Here is a 16458-nt window from a genome sequence, read left to right on the forward strand (position 1 = left end):
ACATAGGAGGATCTGAGGTGGAAGTGGTCTCCAGCTACAAGTACTTGAGTGTGCACCTAAATGACAACCTCAGCTGGGGCAGCAACATTACCAGCCTGATCAAGAAAGCACATGAGAGACTCTACTTCCTCAGGCGGCTGAGACGAGCTGGTCTGGGAAGCTCAGGCCTCACCTTGTTCTACAGGTGTGCAGTGGAGAGCATCCTGTGCTCCAGCATCAACGTGCGGCATGGAGGCTGCACAGCTGCAGAAAGAAAAGCTCTGCAGAGAGTGGTGAAGGCTGCACAGAAGATGTTGGAGTCAGCCTTCCCACCATCACAGACATCTACACCTCCAGATGCAGGAAGAGGGCCACTTGCATCATGAAGGACCCCACTCACCCAGCACACACACTTTTTGTGTGTGTTACTGTTAGTGAGTACTTCTAATGCTGAAATAATCCATCCACCGCATATGTGTGGCATTTCAAAATGTTGAATAAACAGCATGATTATTGCACAGGTGTGCCTTAGGCTGGCCACAATAAAAGGCCACTCTAAAATGTGCAGTTTACTTGTACTCTATTGAGGGGTTCAGTTGGGTCAGAAAATCAGGCAGTATTTGGTGTGACCATCATTTGCCTCATGCAGTGCAACACATCTTCTTTGCATAGAGATCAGGTGGTTGAATCTGGCCTGTGGGATATTTGTCCGCTCATTTTCAATGGCTGTGCAAAAATTGCTGGATATTGTCAGAAACTGGACATGCTGGACAAAATGGACAAAATATGCTATCATAAACGCTGAAGCAGTGCATCCCAAATATGCTCTATGGGTGAATTGTCTGGTAAGTATGCTGACCATGCAATAACTGGCATGTGTTCAGCTTCCAGGAATTGTATACAGATCCTTGTAATATGGACCCATGCTGCAACATGAAGTGATGGTTGTAGATGAATGGCACAGCAATGGACCTCAGGATGTTGTCACTGTATCTCTGTGAATTCAAAATGCCATCAGTGCCTGGTTTCATTGTACATAATATACACCTGCCAGACCATATTTCCAGTGCCACCATGGGCCATTCAATTCACGATGCTGACATCAGTAAAGCGCTCACCCACACAAAAACATACACACAGTTAGCTATCTTCCCTGTACAGTAAAACCCCAGATTCATCGGTGAAGAAAACATCTGTCTAATGTGCCATACACCATCAAATGTGAGCATTTGCCCACTAAATTTGTTTATGATGACAAAATGCAGTCAGGTGGAGAGTAGACCTCGATGAAGTGTGTGATTTGCAGATGAGCTTCCCTGAGATGATTTCTGACATTTTATACAGAAATTTTTTGTTTTTGAAAAAAACGATAGTTGCAGCAGCTGTCTAGGTGGCTGGTCTCAGATTATCTTGGTGGTGAAGATGCTGGATGTGGAAGTCCTGGGCTGGTGTGGTTACACATTGTCTGTGGTTGTGAGGTCATTTGGATGTACTAGCAAATTCTCTGAAACACCTTTGTAGATGGCTCATGGTAGAGAAAATAACATTCAGTTTACAGGCAACAGCTCTGATGGACATTCCTGCAGTCAGCATGCCAACTGCACACTCCCTCACAATCTGTGGCATTGTGTTGTGTGATAAAACTGCACATTTTAGAGTGGCCTTTTATTGTGGTCAGCCAAAGGCACACATGTGCAACAATCATGCTGTCCAATCAGCATACTGATATGCAATACCTGGGAGGTGGATGGTTTCTTTTGGTGAAGGAGAAGTGCTCACTAGCACAGATTTACACAAATTTGTGAACACTATTTGAGAGAAAAATTCCTTTTGTGTTTATAGAAAAAGTCTTAGATATTTGAGTTCAGCTTGTGAAAAATGGGAACAAAAATTAAAGGATGTATTTATACATTACCCTGCTGATAGTTGTACTTTTGCATCACATAGTTAAAGTTAATGTTTTGTTCTGGAGGACAGTGCTAAGGGGCAGCACGGTGGCGCAACTGGTAGAGCTGCTGCCTCTCAGCAAGCAGGTCCCTGGTTCAAACCCTGGTCCAGGGGCCTTTCTGGGTGGAGTTTGCATGTTCTCTCCGTGCATGCGTGGGTTTTCTCCGGGTACTCCGGTTTCCTCCCACAGTCCAAAAACATGCATGTTAGGCTGATTGGTAACTCTAAATTGTCCCTAGGTGTGAGTGAGAGAGTGAATGGTTGTTTGTCTCGTTTGTCTCTGTGTGGCCCTGTGATGGACTTGCGACCCGTCCAGGGTGTACCCCGCCCCTCGCACTGTGATTGCTGGACATGGGCACCAGCGACCCCCGTGACCCAAAATGGAATAAGCGGGTAAAGAAAATGGATGGATGGATGGATGACAGTGCTAAGAATTTCAGACAGATTTGGATGCTGTAAACTGCTGGATGGAACTAGAGTTATAGATATGTTTAGCTTAACAGAATGACGACGTAAAGTCAGGCTCTAAGTCATTATTACCAACAGTTTACTGAAGAGTTAGAAAAAGTATTTTCATTTTTGAATAAAAGCTCTAGCTAAAATGCTCAAATTTGGAGTAACAGCCTTTCTGTGTTGTTGCTAGCAATATTTTTACATTTTTTTAATAAAGGATTTCTGTCTTGTTTATAGTGGCAGATATCATATAGGTCAACTACAAAAAACAATGTCATGTTAAATTATTTGTAGGATTAGATGAAAAAGAAATGTCCCAGTCATGCCATTTCCTGTTTGAACATTAACAAAATAATTGTCTTGTTTAGCTGTACTGAAAGTTTGGTCAGTGATGGTGCTTTTAATGACCTTCAGTATGACCTGAAATCAAGACTAAAAGGTTCAGACAAAGGTCAAGTCACCAACTTTTTCTTCAAGTCTTGAAACTTACTTTGAGGAAGATTGAACAAAGAACAGCAATCACATGATCATCACAGCCTTGTATTCAATTGTTCATTGTCAAATACTTCCAAGTGTTCAGAACACATGCTGGTTCTGGAGCTGGTTCATAGATCCCATGCTGGTTCTGGAGCTGGTTCATGTGGGCATGACATTAGAGAATGCATAGACTCTAAATCAGAACTTCCTACTTCAAGTTCTACAATTTGGACTGTGTGTAAAAATAACTGCAAAATGGTTTAAATCAATACAAATCTGTAACAAATAGTTTTTTAATTCAATGGATAAAATATTCAGACAAATGCTAATAGAGAATTTCAAAATGTTCAAACGGTTTAAATCCTTTGCTGATGCAAAAATGAAATAAATAAATAAAAAATAAAACATTTAGACTGGGTCATGGTTACTGCAGTGCTGCACCACCTCTTCTTTTTCCAATGCTCTGTAGCCTTTGGAGAACTGACAAGTAAAACAGTTATATGTTTGAATTTTTTGTTTAGTTTTTTTTTTTTGTTGTTGTTGTTTTTTGGCTGACATCAAAATCAGGCAATTATGTGAAGGGTGGGAGGATATCTTAGCACAAAAATTAATGCACCACAGGAGGGATTCTAACCTTTTGGAGTCAGTCTAGTTCAATTCACAGGTACTCAACTTTAGCAAACACAAAAGTAGCTATATCATAGTCATTTGTGCAGATATTGAGCTAAGTTTGGTGTGGTAGTAGCTGACAGTCATCCATTACTCTGATTGTGCAACATCTCTGTTTAAAACTTTGGCATTCTGAGCAGTAAACCATGTGATGTTTAGGGCAACCTTCTTTCAAAACCTTAACAGACACTAAAAAAGATGCTCAGACTAATGTCTAAGATAGAATCTGTGATTTCTTAACATAAAAAATGCAATAAAACAAGTTAAAACGAACTTCCTTCAATTTTAGCCCTGTATTTGTGAGCGTGTTTGTGTCGAGGTACCCTGACCTCCTTGTGTGAGTCTCATTTTAAACTGCCTTCATTCAGCTTGAGCTCAGTCTCGATTTTCCCAAATTTTTGCCACTTAGAGCAAACAAATCTAAGGGGTAGAGAATAGTAGATTTACTGGACAGTTCCAAATTGTATCTTTAAATATTAATTTTTCACTCTGGCTGTAATGGTAGCAACAATGTTAAAATCTGCAAAATTAAATACATGTATCTGTTTCAGCAACATGAGTGCTTTGATTGATTTTTCCATTCTCTTTGGAGAACACTAATGAAATATGTAATGTCCAACAAACACATTTATTACCAGAGACATCACCTTTTTTTTCTTAATTTCTCAAGTGTCAATAAGTGTTTTTCAGGCCTTATGGGAGCCATCCAGTGCTCTCATTAGAAACCTAGTTATGACCCTGCCTTTAACGTGCCATCTGCGGGCGTCTGCAGATCCATGCATTACTTAAAGGGTTCATTGATCGTGAGCAGAATCACCAAGCTTCTGAGAGTCAGCCGTGCTGATGAATCCAACAGGCTGTGGAAATCCACACCGACTCCAGCAGCCTCCTGCACTTTAATTCTCCACATCAGCTTCCCGATCAATACTGCTTTCTATCGATAGGACACACATGAAAGCTGAACTACCCGCTGGTATACCCGCAGCTGTCGACGTCTACACCTCTGAAATTAGACCAAACAATAACACCAAAACCCACCAACCCAAACACATCAGACAGCCATTAGGAGTCTAATTACTCAAAGTTGATTGGTTGGCAGGAATCAGCCTCTGATTCTTACCAAGCAGCTGGGAGCAGACCTGTTTTGAAGATAAACATCTGTTTAAGTGATTAAAGCAGCCTCAACCATTTAAGACTCACTTGGCTCCTAAAAACAATCAGTGAACTTGTCTTTAGATATTAAGGAAATCTTTTATGTTTATTTGTTTGTTTGTTTGCCTGGATGTGTTCTGAGTGCAGTGCCTTGCCTCCTTCCAAATTCATCATAGGTCCAAGGTGCATTTATTAAATACATTTGACTTTAAAAAAGCCAAGCTGCGTCTTGGTGTACACACACGGTGAAACTGTTTGAAGGAGAAAACCCCTGATGGAAAATGTGCCAACTGCTGAGGGAAGAGAGCAGTAGATAAAAACGGGAGAGATAAATATCCCATCAGCCCCAGGCATGGGATTTAATTTTCCTCTATGAGCATTTCTACTTCAGCTTGGGAAATTGATCATTTATATTCCCATACCAGGTGCAAAAGTGGATGGGCTTGTGTGTGTGTGTAGAATGTGATGTGTGTGTTACTGGGGTAAAAGAGAGCGAGGGTGAGAGGAGAGGACGCAGGCGAGCATAGCTAACCCCACTGAAACCAGTACAATGATTCACGGCAGAGATACAGTTGTTACTCAGTTAAATGATTCAGCAGTAAGTGGATAAATAGAAAAGCAAAACAAATATCAAACTGACAGCCAGCGTTGTAGCTGAAAGGGGAATGGAGGAGCCTGACAGGTAGATTAACACCGTCCCTCAGCCTGTTTAGCTCCAAAGAATAACATGATAATATTCATCATGACTATTGATTGATACCTACTCTGCTGGTTGACATCTCTATCATGCGTCACCAACTGCTCCCCGCGCTGCAATGCATGTTTCATAGTAGCAAATCCATTCTCGGCCTCCTCTTCCCTCATTCTCGCTTTCTGTAAAAACATATTGTGTTTTAATGAACAATATTGCAGATAAGCAACGCATGCAGTGTGTTTAGTCATGTCCCTGTCAGCTTGTTGCTCATGAATAGACATCAGCGCCTGTGTGGGCTCTGCGTATACACTGCTGTAGAAAACAATCTCTTCAACCACGCACGGTGACATTAAGATCACTCGACAACAACACACAAACACTCCCACGGGGCAGAGCATGAAAACACATTTGCATTGACGCGACTGCTCAGCTGTAATACCTTTGAAAGCTCCCAGGGCCCTGCTGGGAGGCAGGGGTGCACAGTGTAGGTTTGAGATAATGACCTTGTTTATACTACAGTTTAAAACTGGTTTCAAGCTGTAAAATAATTTTAGTTTTTTATTTTCTTATGTAAAATGCTCCTTGCTGAACTTGACAACCTGCAGCAAGAAGCAGTGCAACTGGGACAGATATTTACATGTAACTCTTTAGATGTAGCATTAAACATGAAAATGTTGCCCCCTTTGCACAGAAATGGAAGTCTGCAATTTCTGCAAAAACATATTTCTTGTATATTATGAGAAAAAAAAATATGTATCAGTGCAGAGATGGGAAGCCCAAGAGATTAGTGGTTAGCACCATTGGATTCAAACCCTGAGTTGGGGCAACCCCAGACCCAACCCGTGTCTTTCTGTGTTGAGTTTGCATGTTCCCCTTCTGTTTACACTGGTTTTCTTCGGGGATCCGGTTTCCTCGCACAGTTCAAAAAGCATGCATGTTTAGTTTGCCATTAGGCCTTTGAAAAAGAAATATGCAATTTCATTGGGATTTTCCTGGTTAAATAAAGGTTACATAAAAAAAAAAGCACTATTACAAAAACATGTATACCATTTGAACATACAGTACCACTAAATATGGGAAGTGGAATCAATACTATGTGAGTGCTTTGCAGTAAGCTGGAATTTCCAAGAAACAAAATGTATAATCTGTAATAATAATAATAATAATTCAGGAATTAAATGCCTACTTATCACTCTTGGTCACAAAGTGAAAGCAGACAATGTTTTTGCCAGTTTCTATGTGGTAATGTGTGTACATGTGTTTTTGTTCTTATCAAAACAACTTGTGAATCACTTGACAATTTTTAACAAAACTTTCAGAAAGTGATTAATGTTTGTACATCTACAACTAATTCACAATAGGAATCAATCCAATTCACAGCCAACTGACTTTAACAAAATATAAAATTGGCCCAGACAAATATGATCAGGTAACTCCTTTGTAAATCACTACCTTATTGCGGTGGAGGCATTTATATTACTGAATGATCTTAAGAGGTTTGCTGTCAGGGACAGCCTCTGGTAGGGTCTCGCAAGGTGTGGGATTCCTAGGTTTTCCAGTCACCCTCACTTTCTCCACAGTGGACGCTCATCGTAATCAGCCATCACTCCACATCTGATCCTGATTTGGAAGACTACTATGAGTATAAAAGCTCCTGCCAGACGTTCTTCTGATGCTGGGACATTATCATACTTTTTGTAATAATGAACCACTGATAAAACCTGTTTCTAAACAGTTTCTGACTAACCTTTGTGATCCTCTCCAGTGAAGTCCAAGTCCTGCATCTTTGAGTCTCCCAAGACCTCGCTCCTTGTGACTCCACTTCAACTTGATCTTGTCCCTTAAACCATCCAAAACAACAACTTGGATTGGCAACCTTCTACCAACAACAATCTGCTCCTCTCTCCACCGATACTCACCTCGTCTGGATCCTCAACTCTCCTGTGGAAACCTAGAACCTTGTCTCTCCCTCCTCTCTGGCTCTATCTACAAAACACATCAGTAAGAAAAAAACTCTTCAAAATTAAATCTTCTAAACCTGAAGAACTACAATGTCCTTTTTCCCTTCCAGTCCAGAACACTAGCACTTGTAAATAGAAACACTTACATTTTGTCCAAAAAAGTTCAATCTGGTCCTCTGGACATTCAAAAAAACAAAAAACAAAACAAAGCAAAAAAATATATATATATATAGAAACGTTTCGTCTCTCATCCGAGAGACTTCCTCAGTCTGAGGTGCTGTATTCAGCTCAGTCTCTTAAATAGCACCTTCTCAGAGTGGATCAACCAGTTTGCTGCTGACAACCAAAACCAGCTGATCACATGGTCAAGGAGGACCATCAGCCTAACAATGGATCATTAGCACACTGATGGCTGTTTACTGTTCACAGAGGGCTGAGTGATACTAGCAATCACAGCATTGTAAGAGGGGGACAATTGAACACGTAGGCCTCCACCCCTGTTTAATGATGGACGGTTTCTTTTCACAAAGATGGCCTCCTTTACTCCTCTCTCAAACCATCGTTCCTCTCTGTCCAGGATGTGAACATCTTCATCCCTGAAAGAGTGACCGCTGGCCTGGAGATGAGTGTAGACCACAGAATCCTGGCCTGATGATGTTGATCTTCTGTGCTGGGTCATCCTTTTGGCCAGTGGCTGTTTAGTTTTCCCGATGTAAGACTGATCACAGTCCTCCTGACACTGAACAGCATACACACTATTACTCTGTTTGTGCCGGGGGACTGGATCTTTGGGATGAACCAGTCTTTGCCGTAATGTATTTTGGAGTTTAAAAGCCACTGGGACGTTATGTTTAGAAAATAAACGTCTCAGCTTCTCTGATACTCCCTCAACATACGGAACATACTTACATTTTGTATGTCTGGCTCTGTCTTTTTCTCAGTTTGCTAACTTGGGGTCAACCTTATCTAAAATCATGTTACAAGGCAGATTGGTCCAAGGTAACTATACTCATATGAACAAGAGACAACAAGAAACTCAGTGTGCCTTGCCTGGTTATGTGTTGTCAAAACCCTACCCTAAAGACAGACCTAAAGGAGGTTCTCATTGGTAAGTGCCTGGCAACTGGACCTCTACCCATGGAGCACGGTCAGGCTCTGCCTAAATGAACTCTTTGCCTTTCTGTTGACCCACTGTGTATAGTCCAATGGGAAGATGAATGTGGGGGCCTTGACACTCTGACCATGATGATTTTAGGGTCAATCCACTCCAAAATGGCCGTCACAGCTAAGCAACATTATCCAACACAAAAATTACTACCACTTTGCCAGTTTATATGTATGGACCTAAAATTGGATGTGGTACCAGACAGTCATGTGCAACATATACTCTGAGCAAGAAATCTTGTGGTATTGCGTAAGAGTATTGTTTTTAAATCTCTGAACCGTTCTGCCCCATCCTATCTCGCTGATCTGCTGCAGCCATATGTCCCACAGCGCTTTGAGGTCAGCAGGCCATATGCTTTTATTTGTAGGCACTCGTTTTAAGTTCAGAGGCGACAGGGCCTTCTCTGTTGCAGGTCCAAAACTGTGGAATGAGTTACCACTGCATGTCAGGCAGGCTCCCTCGCTTACCGTTTTTAAGACTCGTTTTAAAACTTACTTTTAATCCCTGGTTTTTGACACTGTGTGAGCTGATTTTGAACTTGTCTGTATTCTGTAATGTTGGCCATTTAGTTCTTATCTTTATCTCTGTGTGATCTATGTATTTTTTGCAATGTCTTTTGTTTGTTTGTTTTTTTGCTGTACAACACTTTGGGTGACCTTGCTGCTGTTTTTAAGTGCTGTATAAATAAAGTGGTATGGTATGGTACGGTATGGTACGGTATGATATGATATGGTATGGTATGGTATGGTATGGTACGGTACGGTGCGGTGCGGTACGGTGCGGTACGGTACGGTGCGGTATGGTACGGTGCGGTGCGGTACGGTATGGTATGGTACGGTACGGTATGGTATGGTACAGTATGGGTAAGAGCTTCCATAACAATAAGGGAACACCACCTCAGAAATAGTTCACCTCAGCTCAAACAGAAAAAGAGTTCACCTCATCTCAAACAAACATCATTCATGTGTTTTTGTGTTTGAAAACTGTTAAAATAAGATTAATCTATTCCCTTGGGAGCAAACAGACATTGTTTTGCATGTGTTCAACTCAGCTCACAATCTTCTCAGTTGAACTATCCATCCATCCATTATCTTTACCCGTTTATTCCATTTTGAGTCACAGGGGTCGCTGGTGCCCATGTCCAGCAATCACTGTGCAAAGGGCGGGGTACCCCTGGACGGGTCGCAAGTCCATCACAGGGCCACATAGAGACAAACGAGACAAACAACCATTCACTCTCTCACTCACACCTAGGGACAATTTAGAGTTACCAATCAGCCTAACATGCATGTTTTTGGTCTGTGGGAGGAAACTGGAGCACCCGGCGAAAACCCACGCATGCACAGAGAGAACATGCAAACTCCACCCAGAAAGGCCCCTGGACCGGGGTTTGAACCAAGGACCTGCTCGCTGAGAGGCAGCAGCTCTACCATTTGCGCCACCGTGCTGCCCTCAGTTGAACTACTGTAAATGTAATTTTTTTTTTAAAAACTGTCACTATGAACTCATTTCCCATGAAACGGACAGGTCGTTTTAATGAGAGATTTGGTCAACTGACCTCAACGTTTTTTGAAACATCCGAACTCGATATCGTCCTTTATTGAGAAGGAGTATTCCTCCCAGAATGGTTTCCCATGAAGATAACACAATAAGAACCCTTTGTTTAATGACATACTTTTTCAAGAGATGGACAGCGATACCTTTTGGTGAAACATTACATGTTATTAATTCCAAGATGTCATTTCTGTTTTATTTCATACCTGAATGTCTATTCATGAAAATGTGTGTTTTAAGTAATCTCTCTTTAAGAATATATTTTGTCTTATTGTCTCTTTTAAAAGAGTAAATTTTAAGGCAGACAGAAAGAAAAAGGACTATAATTATTTAATTGGCCTTTATAAAAAACATGACAAAGACTTAGGACCACCCCCTCCTGAGGTGGACCAAAGTCAATCTGTAATGCACAGAGAGTTAAGTTTCACTTTTCACTCTTCTTCTACTTCTTCACATCTTCTTCAATGATGTCTTCCAACACACACTTCACTGAGGCTTCGTTTCAGAAGACTTCACTGGAGTTTTGGAGAGAAAACTCCAGAGAAACATGCTTCTGCACAGAGAACTGGAGAGAAGAAACACAGTTTCTGCACTGAACTCAGAGAGGAGAGAAGCATCCTTTCTGCAGATGTCTCAGGACAAGAGAAAGACACAGAACCTGACCGAACTAGAACCATCACACCGCAGAGGAGTGGAAAAATCCCAGCTGACTTCAGAGCCAGTGGCCGGACCTTCGTCTCTCCAACCGATGACAGGTGAATTTGAGGAGACATCAGCCTCAAAAGTCACTGGAACATCTGAGGCCTTGCTGGTATCATTAGCAGCTGTTGGAAACATGCTCTGACATCTCATTCTGGTAGGACAAAGACTCTTCAATGCCTTTCTGGTGAACCTACATTAACTGCAAACCTATCTCACTTTAGACACAATTTTTAACTACTTCACAAACAGAACCAGTCCAAAAACTGCCTTTTAAGTTTCACTAATTTGAATAATCAATTAGACCTTTGATATAAAGCTATTCGTTATTCAGTTAATTTTGTTATGCATAATTTTCATCATATATATCACAGATTATTATTTTTTTATAATAAAATACATAAAAATCAACTGAATTTGTGATTACTTTGTTATATCTGTGTGTATTAATTGATTTGATGCCCTTTAAACACGAGAAAAAAAGTCACGTTTCAGTTTACATTAATTTGGGGTTAAATAGAGATTGATTTTTCCTCTCCAAGAGAGGTGGTGCCCACACAATGAGGTTATTTGCATAATAAATGCATATCTTATGAGCTTAACTCATAAATGATAATTAACTATATACATCCAGCCCCTTAAGCCTCCCTGGTGAGGTCTATTCGGGGGTTCTGGAGAGGAGGGTCAATCGGATAGTCGAACCTCGGATTCAGGAGGAGCAGTGCAGTTGTCGTCCTGGTCATGGAACACTGGACCAGCTCTACACTCTCAACAGGGTCCTGGAGGGTGCGTGGGAGTTTGCCCAACCAGTCTACATGTGCTTTGTGGACTTGGAGAAGGCGTTCGACCGCATCCCTCAGGGAACCCTGTGAGGGGTACTCTGTTAGTACGGGGTACCGGGCCCTTTGATACGGGCTGTTAGGTCCCTGTATGACCAGTGTCAGAGCCTGGTCCGCATTGCCGGCAGTAAGTCGGGCTTGTTCCCAGTGAGAGTTGGACTCCGCCAAGGTTGCCCTTTGTCACCGATCCTGTTCATAACTTTTATGGACAGAATTTCTAGGTACAGCCAAGGTGTTGAGGGGATCCATTTTGGTGATCTTAGGATTGCATCTCTGCTTTTTGCAGATGATGTGATCCTACTGGCTTCATCAGATCATGATTTACAGCTTTCGCTGGAGCGGTTTGCAGCCAAGTGCGACACGGCCGGGATGAAGATCAGTTCCTCCAAATCCAAGGCCATGGTCTTGAGCCGGAAAAGGGTACAGTGCCCTCTCCGGGTCAGGGAGGAGATCCTGCCCCAAGTGGAGGAGTTCAAGTATCTTGGGGTCTTGTTCACGAATGAGGGAAAAATGGAATGTGAGATTGATAGGCGGATAGGTGCAGCATCTGCAGTGAAGCGGGCGCTGTATGGTCTGTCGTGGTGAAGAGAGCGCTAAGTCAAAAGGCGAAGCTCTCAATTAACCGATTGATCTACGTTCCTACCCTCATCTATGGTCATGAGCTTTGGATTGTCACCGAAAGAACGAGATCTCAGATACAAGCGGCCGAAATGAGTTATGAGTTTTCTCCGCAGGGTGTCTGGGCTCTCCCTTAGAGATAGGGTGAGACGCTCGATCATCCGGGAGGGACTCAGAGCTAGAGACGCTGCTTTTCCACATTGAGAGGAGCCAGTTGAGATGGCTCGGGCATCTGCTTAGGATGCCTCCTGTACGCCTCCCTGGTGAGGTGTTCCGGACATGTCCCACCGGTAGGAGACCCAGAGGAAGACCCAGGACACGCTGGAGGGACTATGTTTCTCGGCTGGCCTGGGAATGCCTCGGGATTCTGTCAGAGGAGCTGGCCCAAGCGGCTGGGGAGAGGGAAGTCTGGGCCTCCCTACTTAAGCTGCTACCCTCTGCGACCCGACCCTGGATAAGCGGAAGAAACTGGATGGATGGATGGATATCCGGCACCATATCACCCTACGCAGTACTTTCAATGTTTGGCCAAAACACTGTCATGAAAGGTAGCAGGTGATATGCATTCCTTCAATAAATGCTAGACCCTTTAACTTGAAGTGAGTTTATAAGTAAAAAGAAGAAATCCACAAAAGTCTACTAAAAATAATTTTAATCTGTATATTTTTCTATGTGCTACACTAGCCCACAGTCTGAATGCTTGCATTGCAATTTACTGAATGCAGAAACAATCCATCTGCAGTGTTTGGCCTCAGTGGTAAACATATTCTGGCAATAACTTCAAATAGATGACAGAAGGAAGCACATGTTGTGAAGACATGTCCCCTTTTACATGTCCCCTCTGTGTTGGAGAAATAAAGATCACCGCTGACTCGAATTTGGAAGAGGAGGGGAAAAAAGATTAAAAAGACATCCTTTTTAATAAGAAGTGTAATTTGTCTCTGCATCTTTTGATTGTGATTCAAGTGATGCCCTCGGTGGTGGCTCCCACGAGAGAGGCTCTGGGAGAGCTCAGCCAATCAGATCACTTCATTCTAAATTAGACCTCCGGGGAATAAAACGCCCAAACAAACTGAAAGATTAAGTGTGTTTCTCCGAACACCAAGCACTGAGAAAGACCCCCTCCTTCCCCCTGCACCTAAAGTGCTGCTGTGATTGGACTAGCTTGTCTACAACTTGGTTCTGTCTCTTAACTTATCTTGGAAATGTTTTCAGTGCATGTTTGTCCCCTTGTAACCTTAGTTTTTTTTTTTTTTTACCCCTCCTGACAAATAACACTATCTATTCAAGCAATAACAGACTGGTTTTCCACTACTCCTGAGGTTTAAAAACAACAGCAGACCTTCCAATCACTGTCAGTCTCTTACTGATACTGGCAACAACATTGCTTTTCTCACTGCCTGGGAGCACACAGGGAGCCGACAGCTCTGTTATCAAACTATCCCCTTTCACGCAAAAAAGGTGTAATTAGCTGCTACAAATTGCAAGATCCTTTTTCTAATTATGTTGGAATTTTTGCCCCCGAAAACAAGCTTACATATTGAAACGGGGAAACTTGCTGTTGCAATGAATACACTAATGATGTCCAAAACTTACTTGTTCGAATTTATGCTGGGTTTATCTTTGCTATGCTAATCACCAGGGATTCTGGCCAACATGCAATTTGAATGAGTTTTACTGATGAGAGTGAAGTGGGCCTCTTGAACACGAAAGCTCTTGAAAGACCAAATAAACTAACAAGGCGACCTCATGAGCAGCATTATGTAATGGAAATAAATTAAACATAACCTGTAGAACTAAAGTGAAAATCTTTTGATTCTTTTGATACTAGTAGGTCTTAGGAACAAATGGAGACAGTGAATATAGAGTTCATGCAGCTTACATCATAGAATCAGGTGATCTTTGTTTATTTCTCTTGTACAAAAAGCTTTCTGGTAAGTTTATTGTGATAATGTGTGATTTCTGTTAAAAATCAGAAAATCTCCCCTTTATTTGTGTTCATTAAGTTGCACAAATCACCAGGAAACATTCATCCGTGTACAAAACACATTCCAATATGGAGCAGCAGCCCTTGTTTTGTTGTAACTTTTAGCTAAACTTTTACTATTTGGCTTTAGTTAGTCTTTAGCTATTTTTCCACATTTAGGTAGTGTTTTGCTACTATTTAGTTTGCATTTTAATACTTTTATCTTTCAGTTTGTGCTTTGTTGCTTTGAGTAACAAAAGTGTTCTGCATATTTAGCTTTAACAACTCTTTTTTTTTACGGTGTTGGGTTTCTTCACCAAACTTCAGTGATCAGAATTCACACAGTACTTTTGCTGAAAATGCTAGTTCTCTACTGTGTTCATTAGCAAGTGATTAACTTACTGCATCATCTGTTTAGTGCTAGGCAGGTGGGATAAAATTGTTCATTGCTAAGTGTGGATGCTCAGGTTCATTAGGTTTATTAATGCATCAAAAACCCTCTATATTACTCATACTGAAGTCATTAAATAAGTTGGTATTAGTTTTGTGCAGCTCTAGCGAGTCTTTAAAAATCTGTTAAAAGCTGTGCATGTCTCACCAGGTTTTGGTCTGTCTAATCACTAGAACTGCCATGGCCCTAACATGTTTTCTACAAGCCTTCCAGTCTCGCAGATCTACAGCCCGTTTCCATGTACAGCAGAGGTCAGGACCATGCCTTGGAGGCTACAGGCTTAAACATTTGGGAAATTGGCCGTGCTGCTCCATGCATAATTTACACCAGCACGGTGTGAGGACAGATATAGTCAGGAAGATGAAAAGATCCTGCAGAGCTTGCATCGCCTAGCTTCAAAAATGAAAAAAGGGAAAAATCCTAATCTCAAAGCTAACAGTGGTTGTCAGAGACGGCTTGAGTACCTTGATCTTTGTAACTTTTTTTTTCCAGAATCAGTAACTTAGACACGCAGTCCCTTGAGTATTTGAGGAAACAGGTTTGATATGATAATTCTGCTGCTTGGCTCTCTGCTGTGCCATATGCCTGACCTCTCTGTGGGGAGAGGAATGCACCTGGCTCTTCTCACTATTAATCAGCCTGATTGGGAGGGGTGCTGGTGGTGGCTGGGAAGCTGGGATGAGAAGGTGCTAGCAGCAGCTGGATGCAGGCCATATCACACTCACACACATACACACAAGTTCCACGTGTCTGAAAACAGCTGGTTCAGCAGTATCCTTTTTGCCTTCTCTCTTCTGTACTTCTTCTGCTCTCTCTGACCTCATGTCCTTTGAGCTTTCTCCTGCTCATCTGTTCTCAGTTCCTTTCTTGCTCCAACGAAAACTTCCAACATCCATCACCTCTCTGTCCACATACACTCAGCATTGAAAGTAGCAGGGAGCACCCAGGGGAGGAAATACAGCGTGGACAAAAATATGAGAAAATCCGGAGCAGCTACTGTCTCCATCAGTCAGCCGGCTCTGGTGAATCCAGGTGAAAGCATTGATCCCTGATTGATTTACCTGTTAAATCCACTTGAGTCATGGCAAAGTCAAAGAGAGGATGGAGATTAAACTGTCAAAAAGGGCAATAGAGAAACGAAAGCATAAAGATGATGATGGTTCAATAATATAAACAAGCAAACAAAAAAAGATAAAAATACATGAATGTAGCCAAAAGTCCATTTTGTCCCTGTTTATTTTAATGCTTACATATGCAGGGATAAAGGATCTAGGTCAACAATTTATGCAGTTCTTCTGCAAGCTAATAAGATTCTTTGCAGCTTAAGCGCTGATGTACAGTAAGAAGCACTGAAATATATTTTATGAAGCAGTATCATGGCAAAACAAGCCCCCTAACAGCAGAGGTCTCACTTTGGTGTACAGTTCTCTAATTAAGGAGAGTGTTGAACTAACTACAAATGATTAACCACATCTAAATTTTATTCAGTGTTTTTTTTATTATTATTATTAATTCATTCATTCATTTATTTATTTTATAATGAGTGCAGTGTAGTGTAAATGGCATGCAGAAGCTTTTTGGCCTCAACATCACAAACAATATTGTTGTTATAGTTTTTGGAAAAACAAAACAGTCTCTTGGTAAACTATCTTTTTGTCTAGACAAACGTATTATGAGTTTGTATTAGCTCTGTTTAATTTAATACAACATTAGAGGACACCACCAGTGTGGCAAGTACCATTACATGTTGATTAAATGATGAAAATGTTCCTTGTTGTCTTTTGAACTGGTGATATTAGTAAACAAAATTTAGCTATTTACCTGAAACTACAGA

The sequence above is a fragment of the Nematolebias whitei genome, chromosome 2 (genome assembly GCF_014905685.2).
Source record: "Nematolebias whitei isolate Nwh7 chromosome 2, NemWhi1, whole genome shotgun sequence".
Classification (NCBI taxonomy): Eukaryota; Metazoa; Chordata; class Actinopteri; order Cyprinodontiformes; family Rivulidae; genus Nematolebias; species Nematolebias whitei.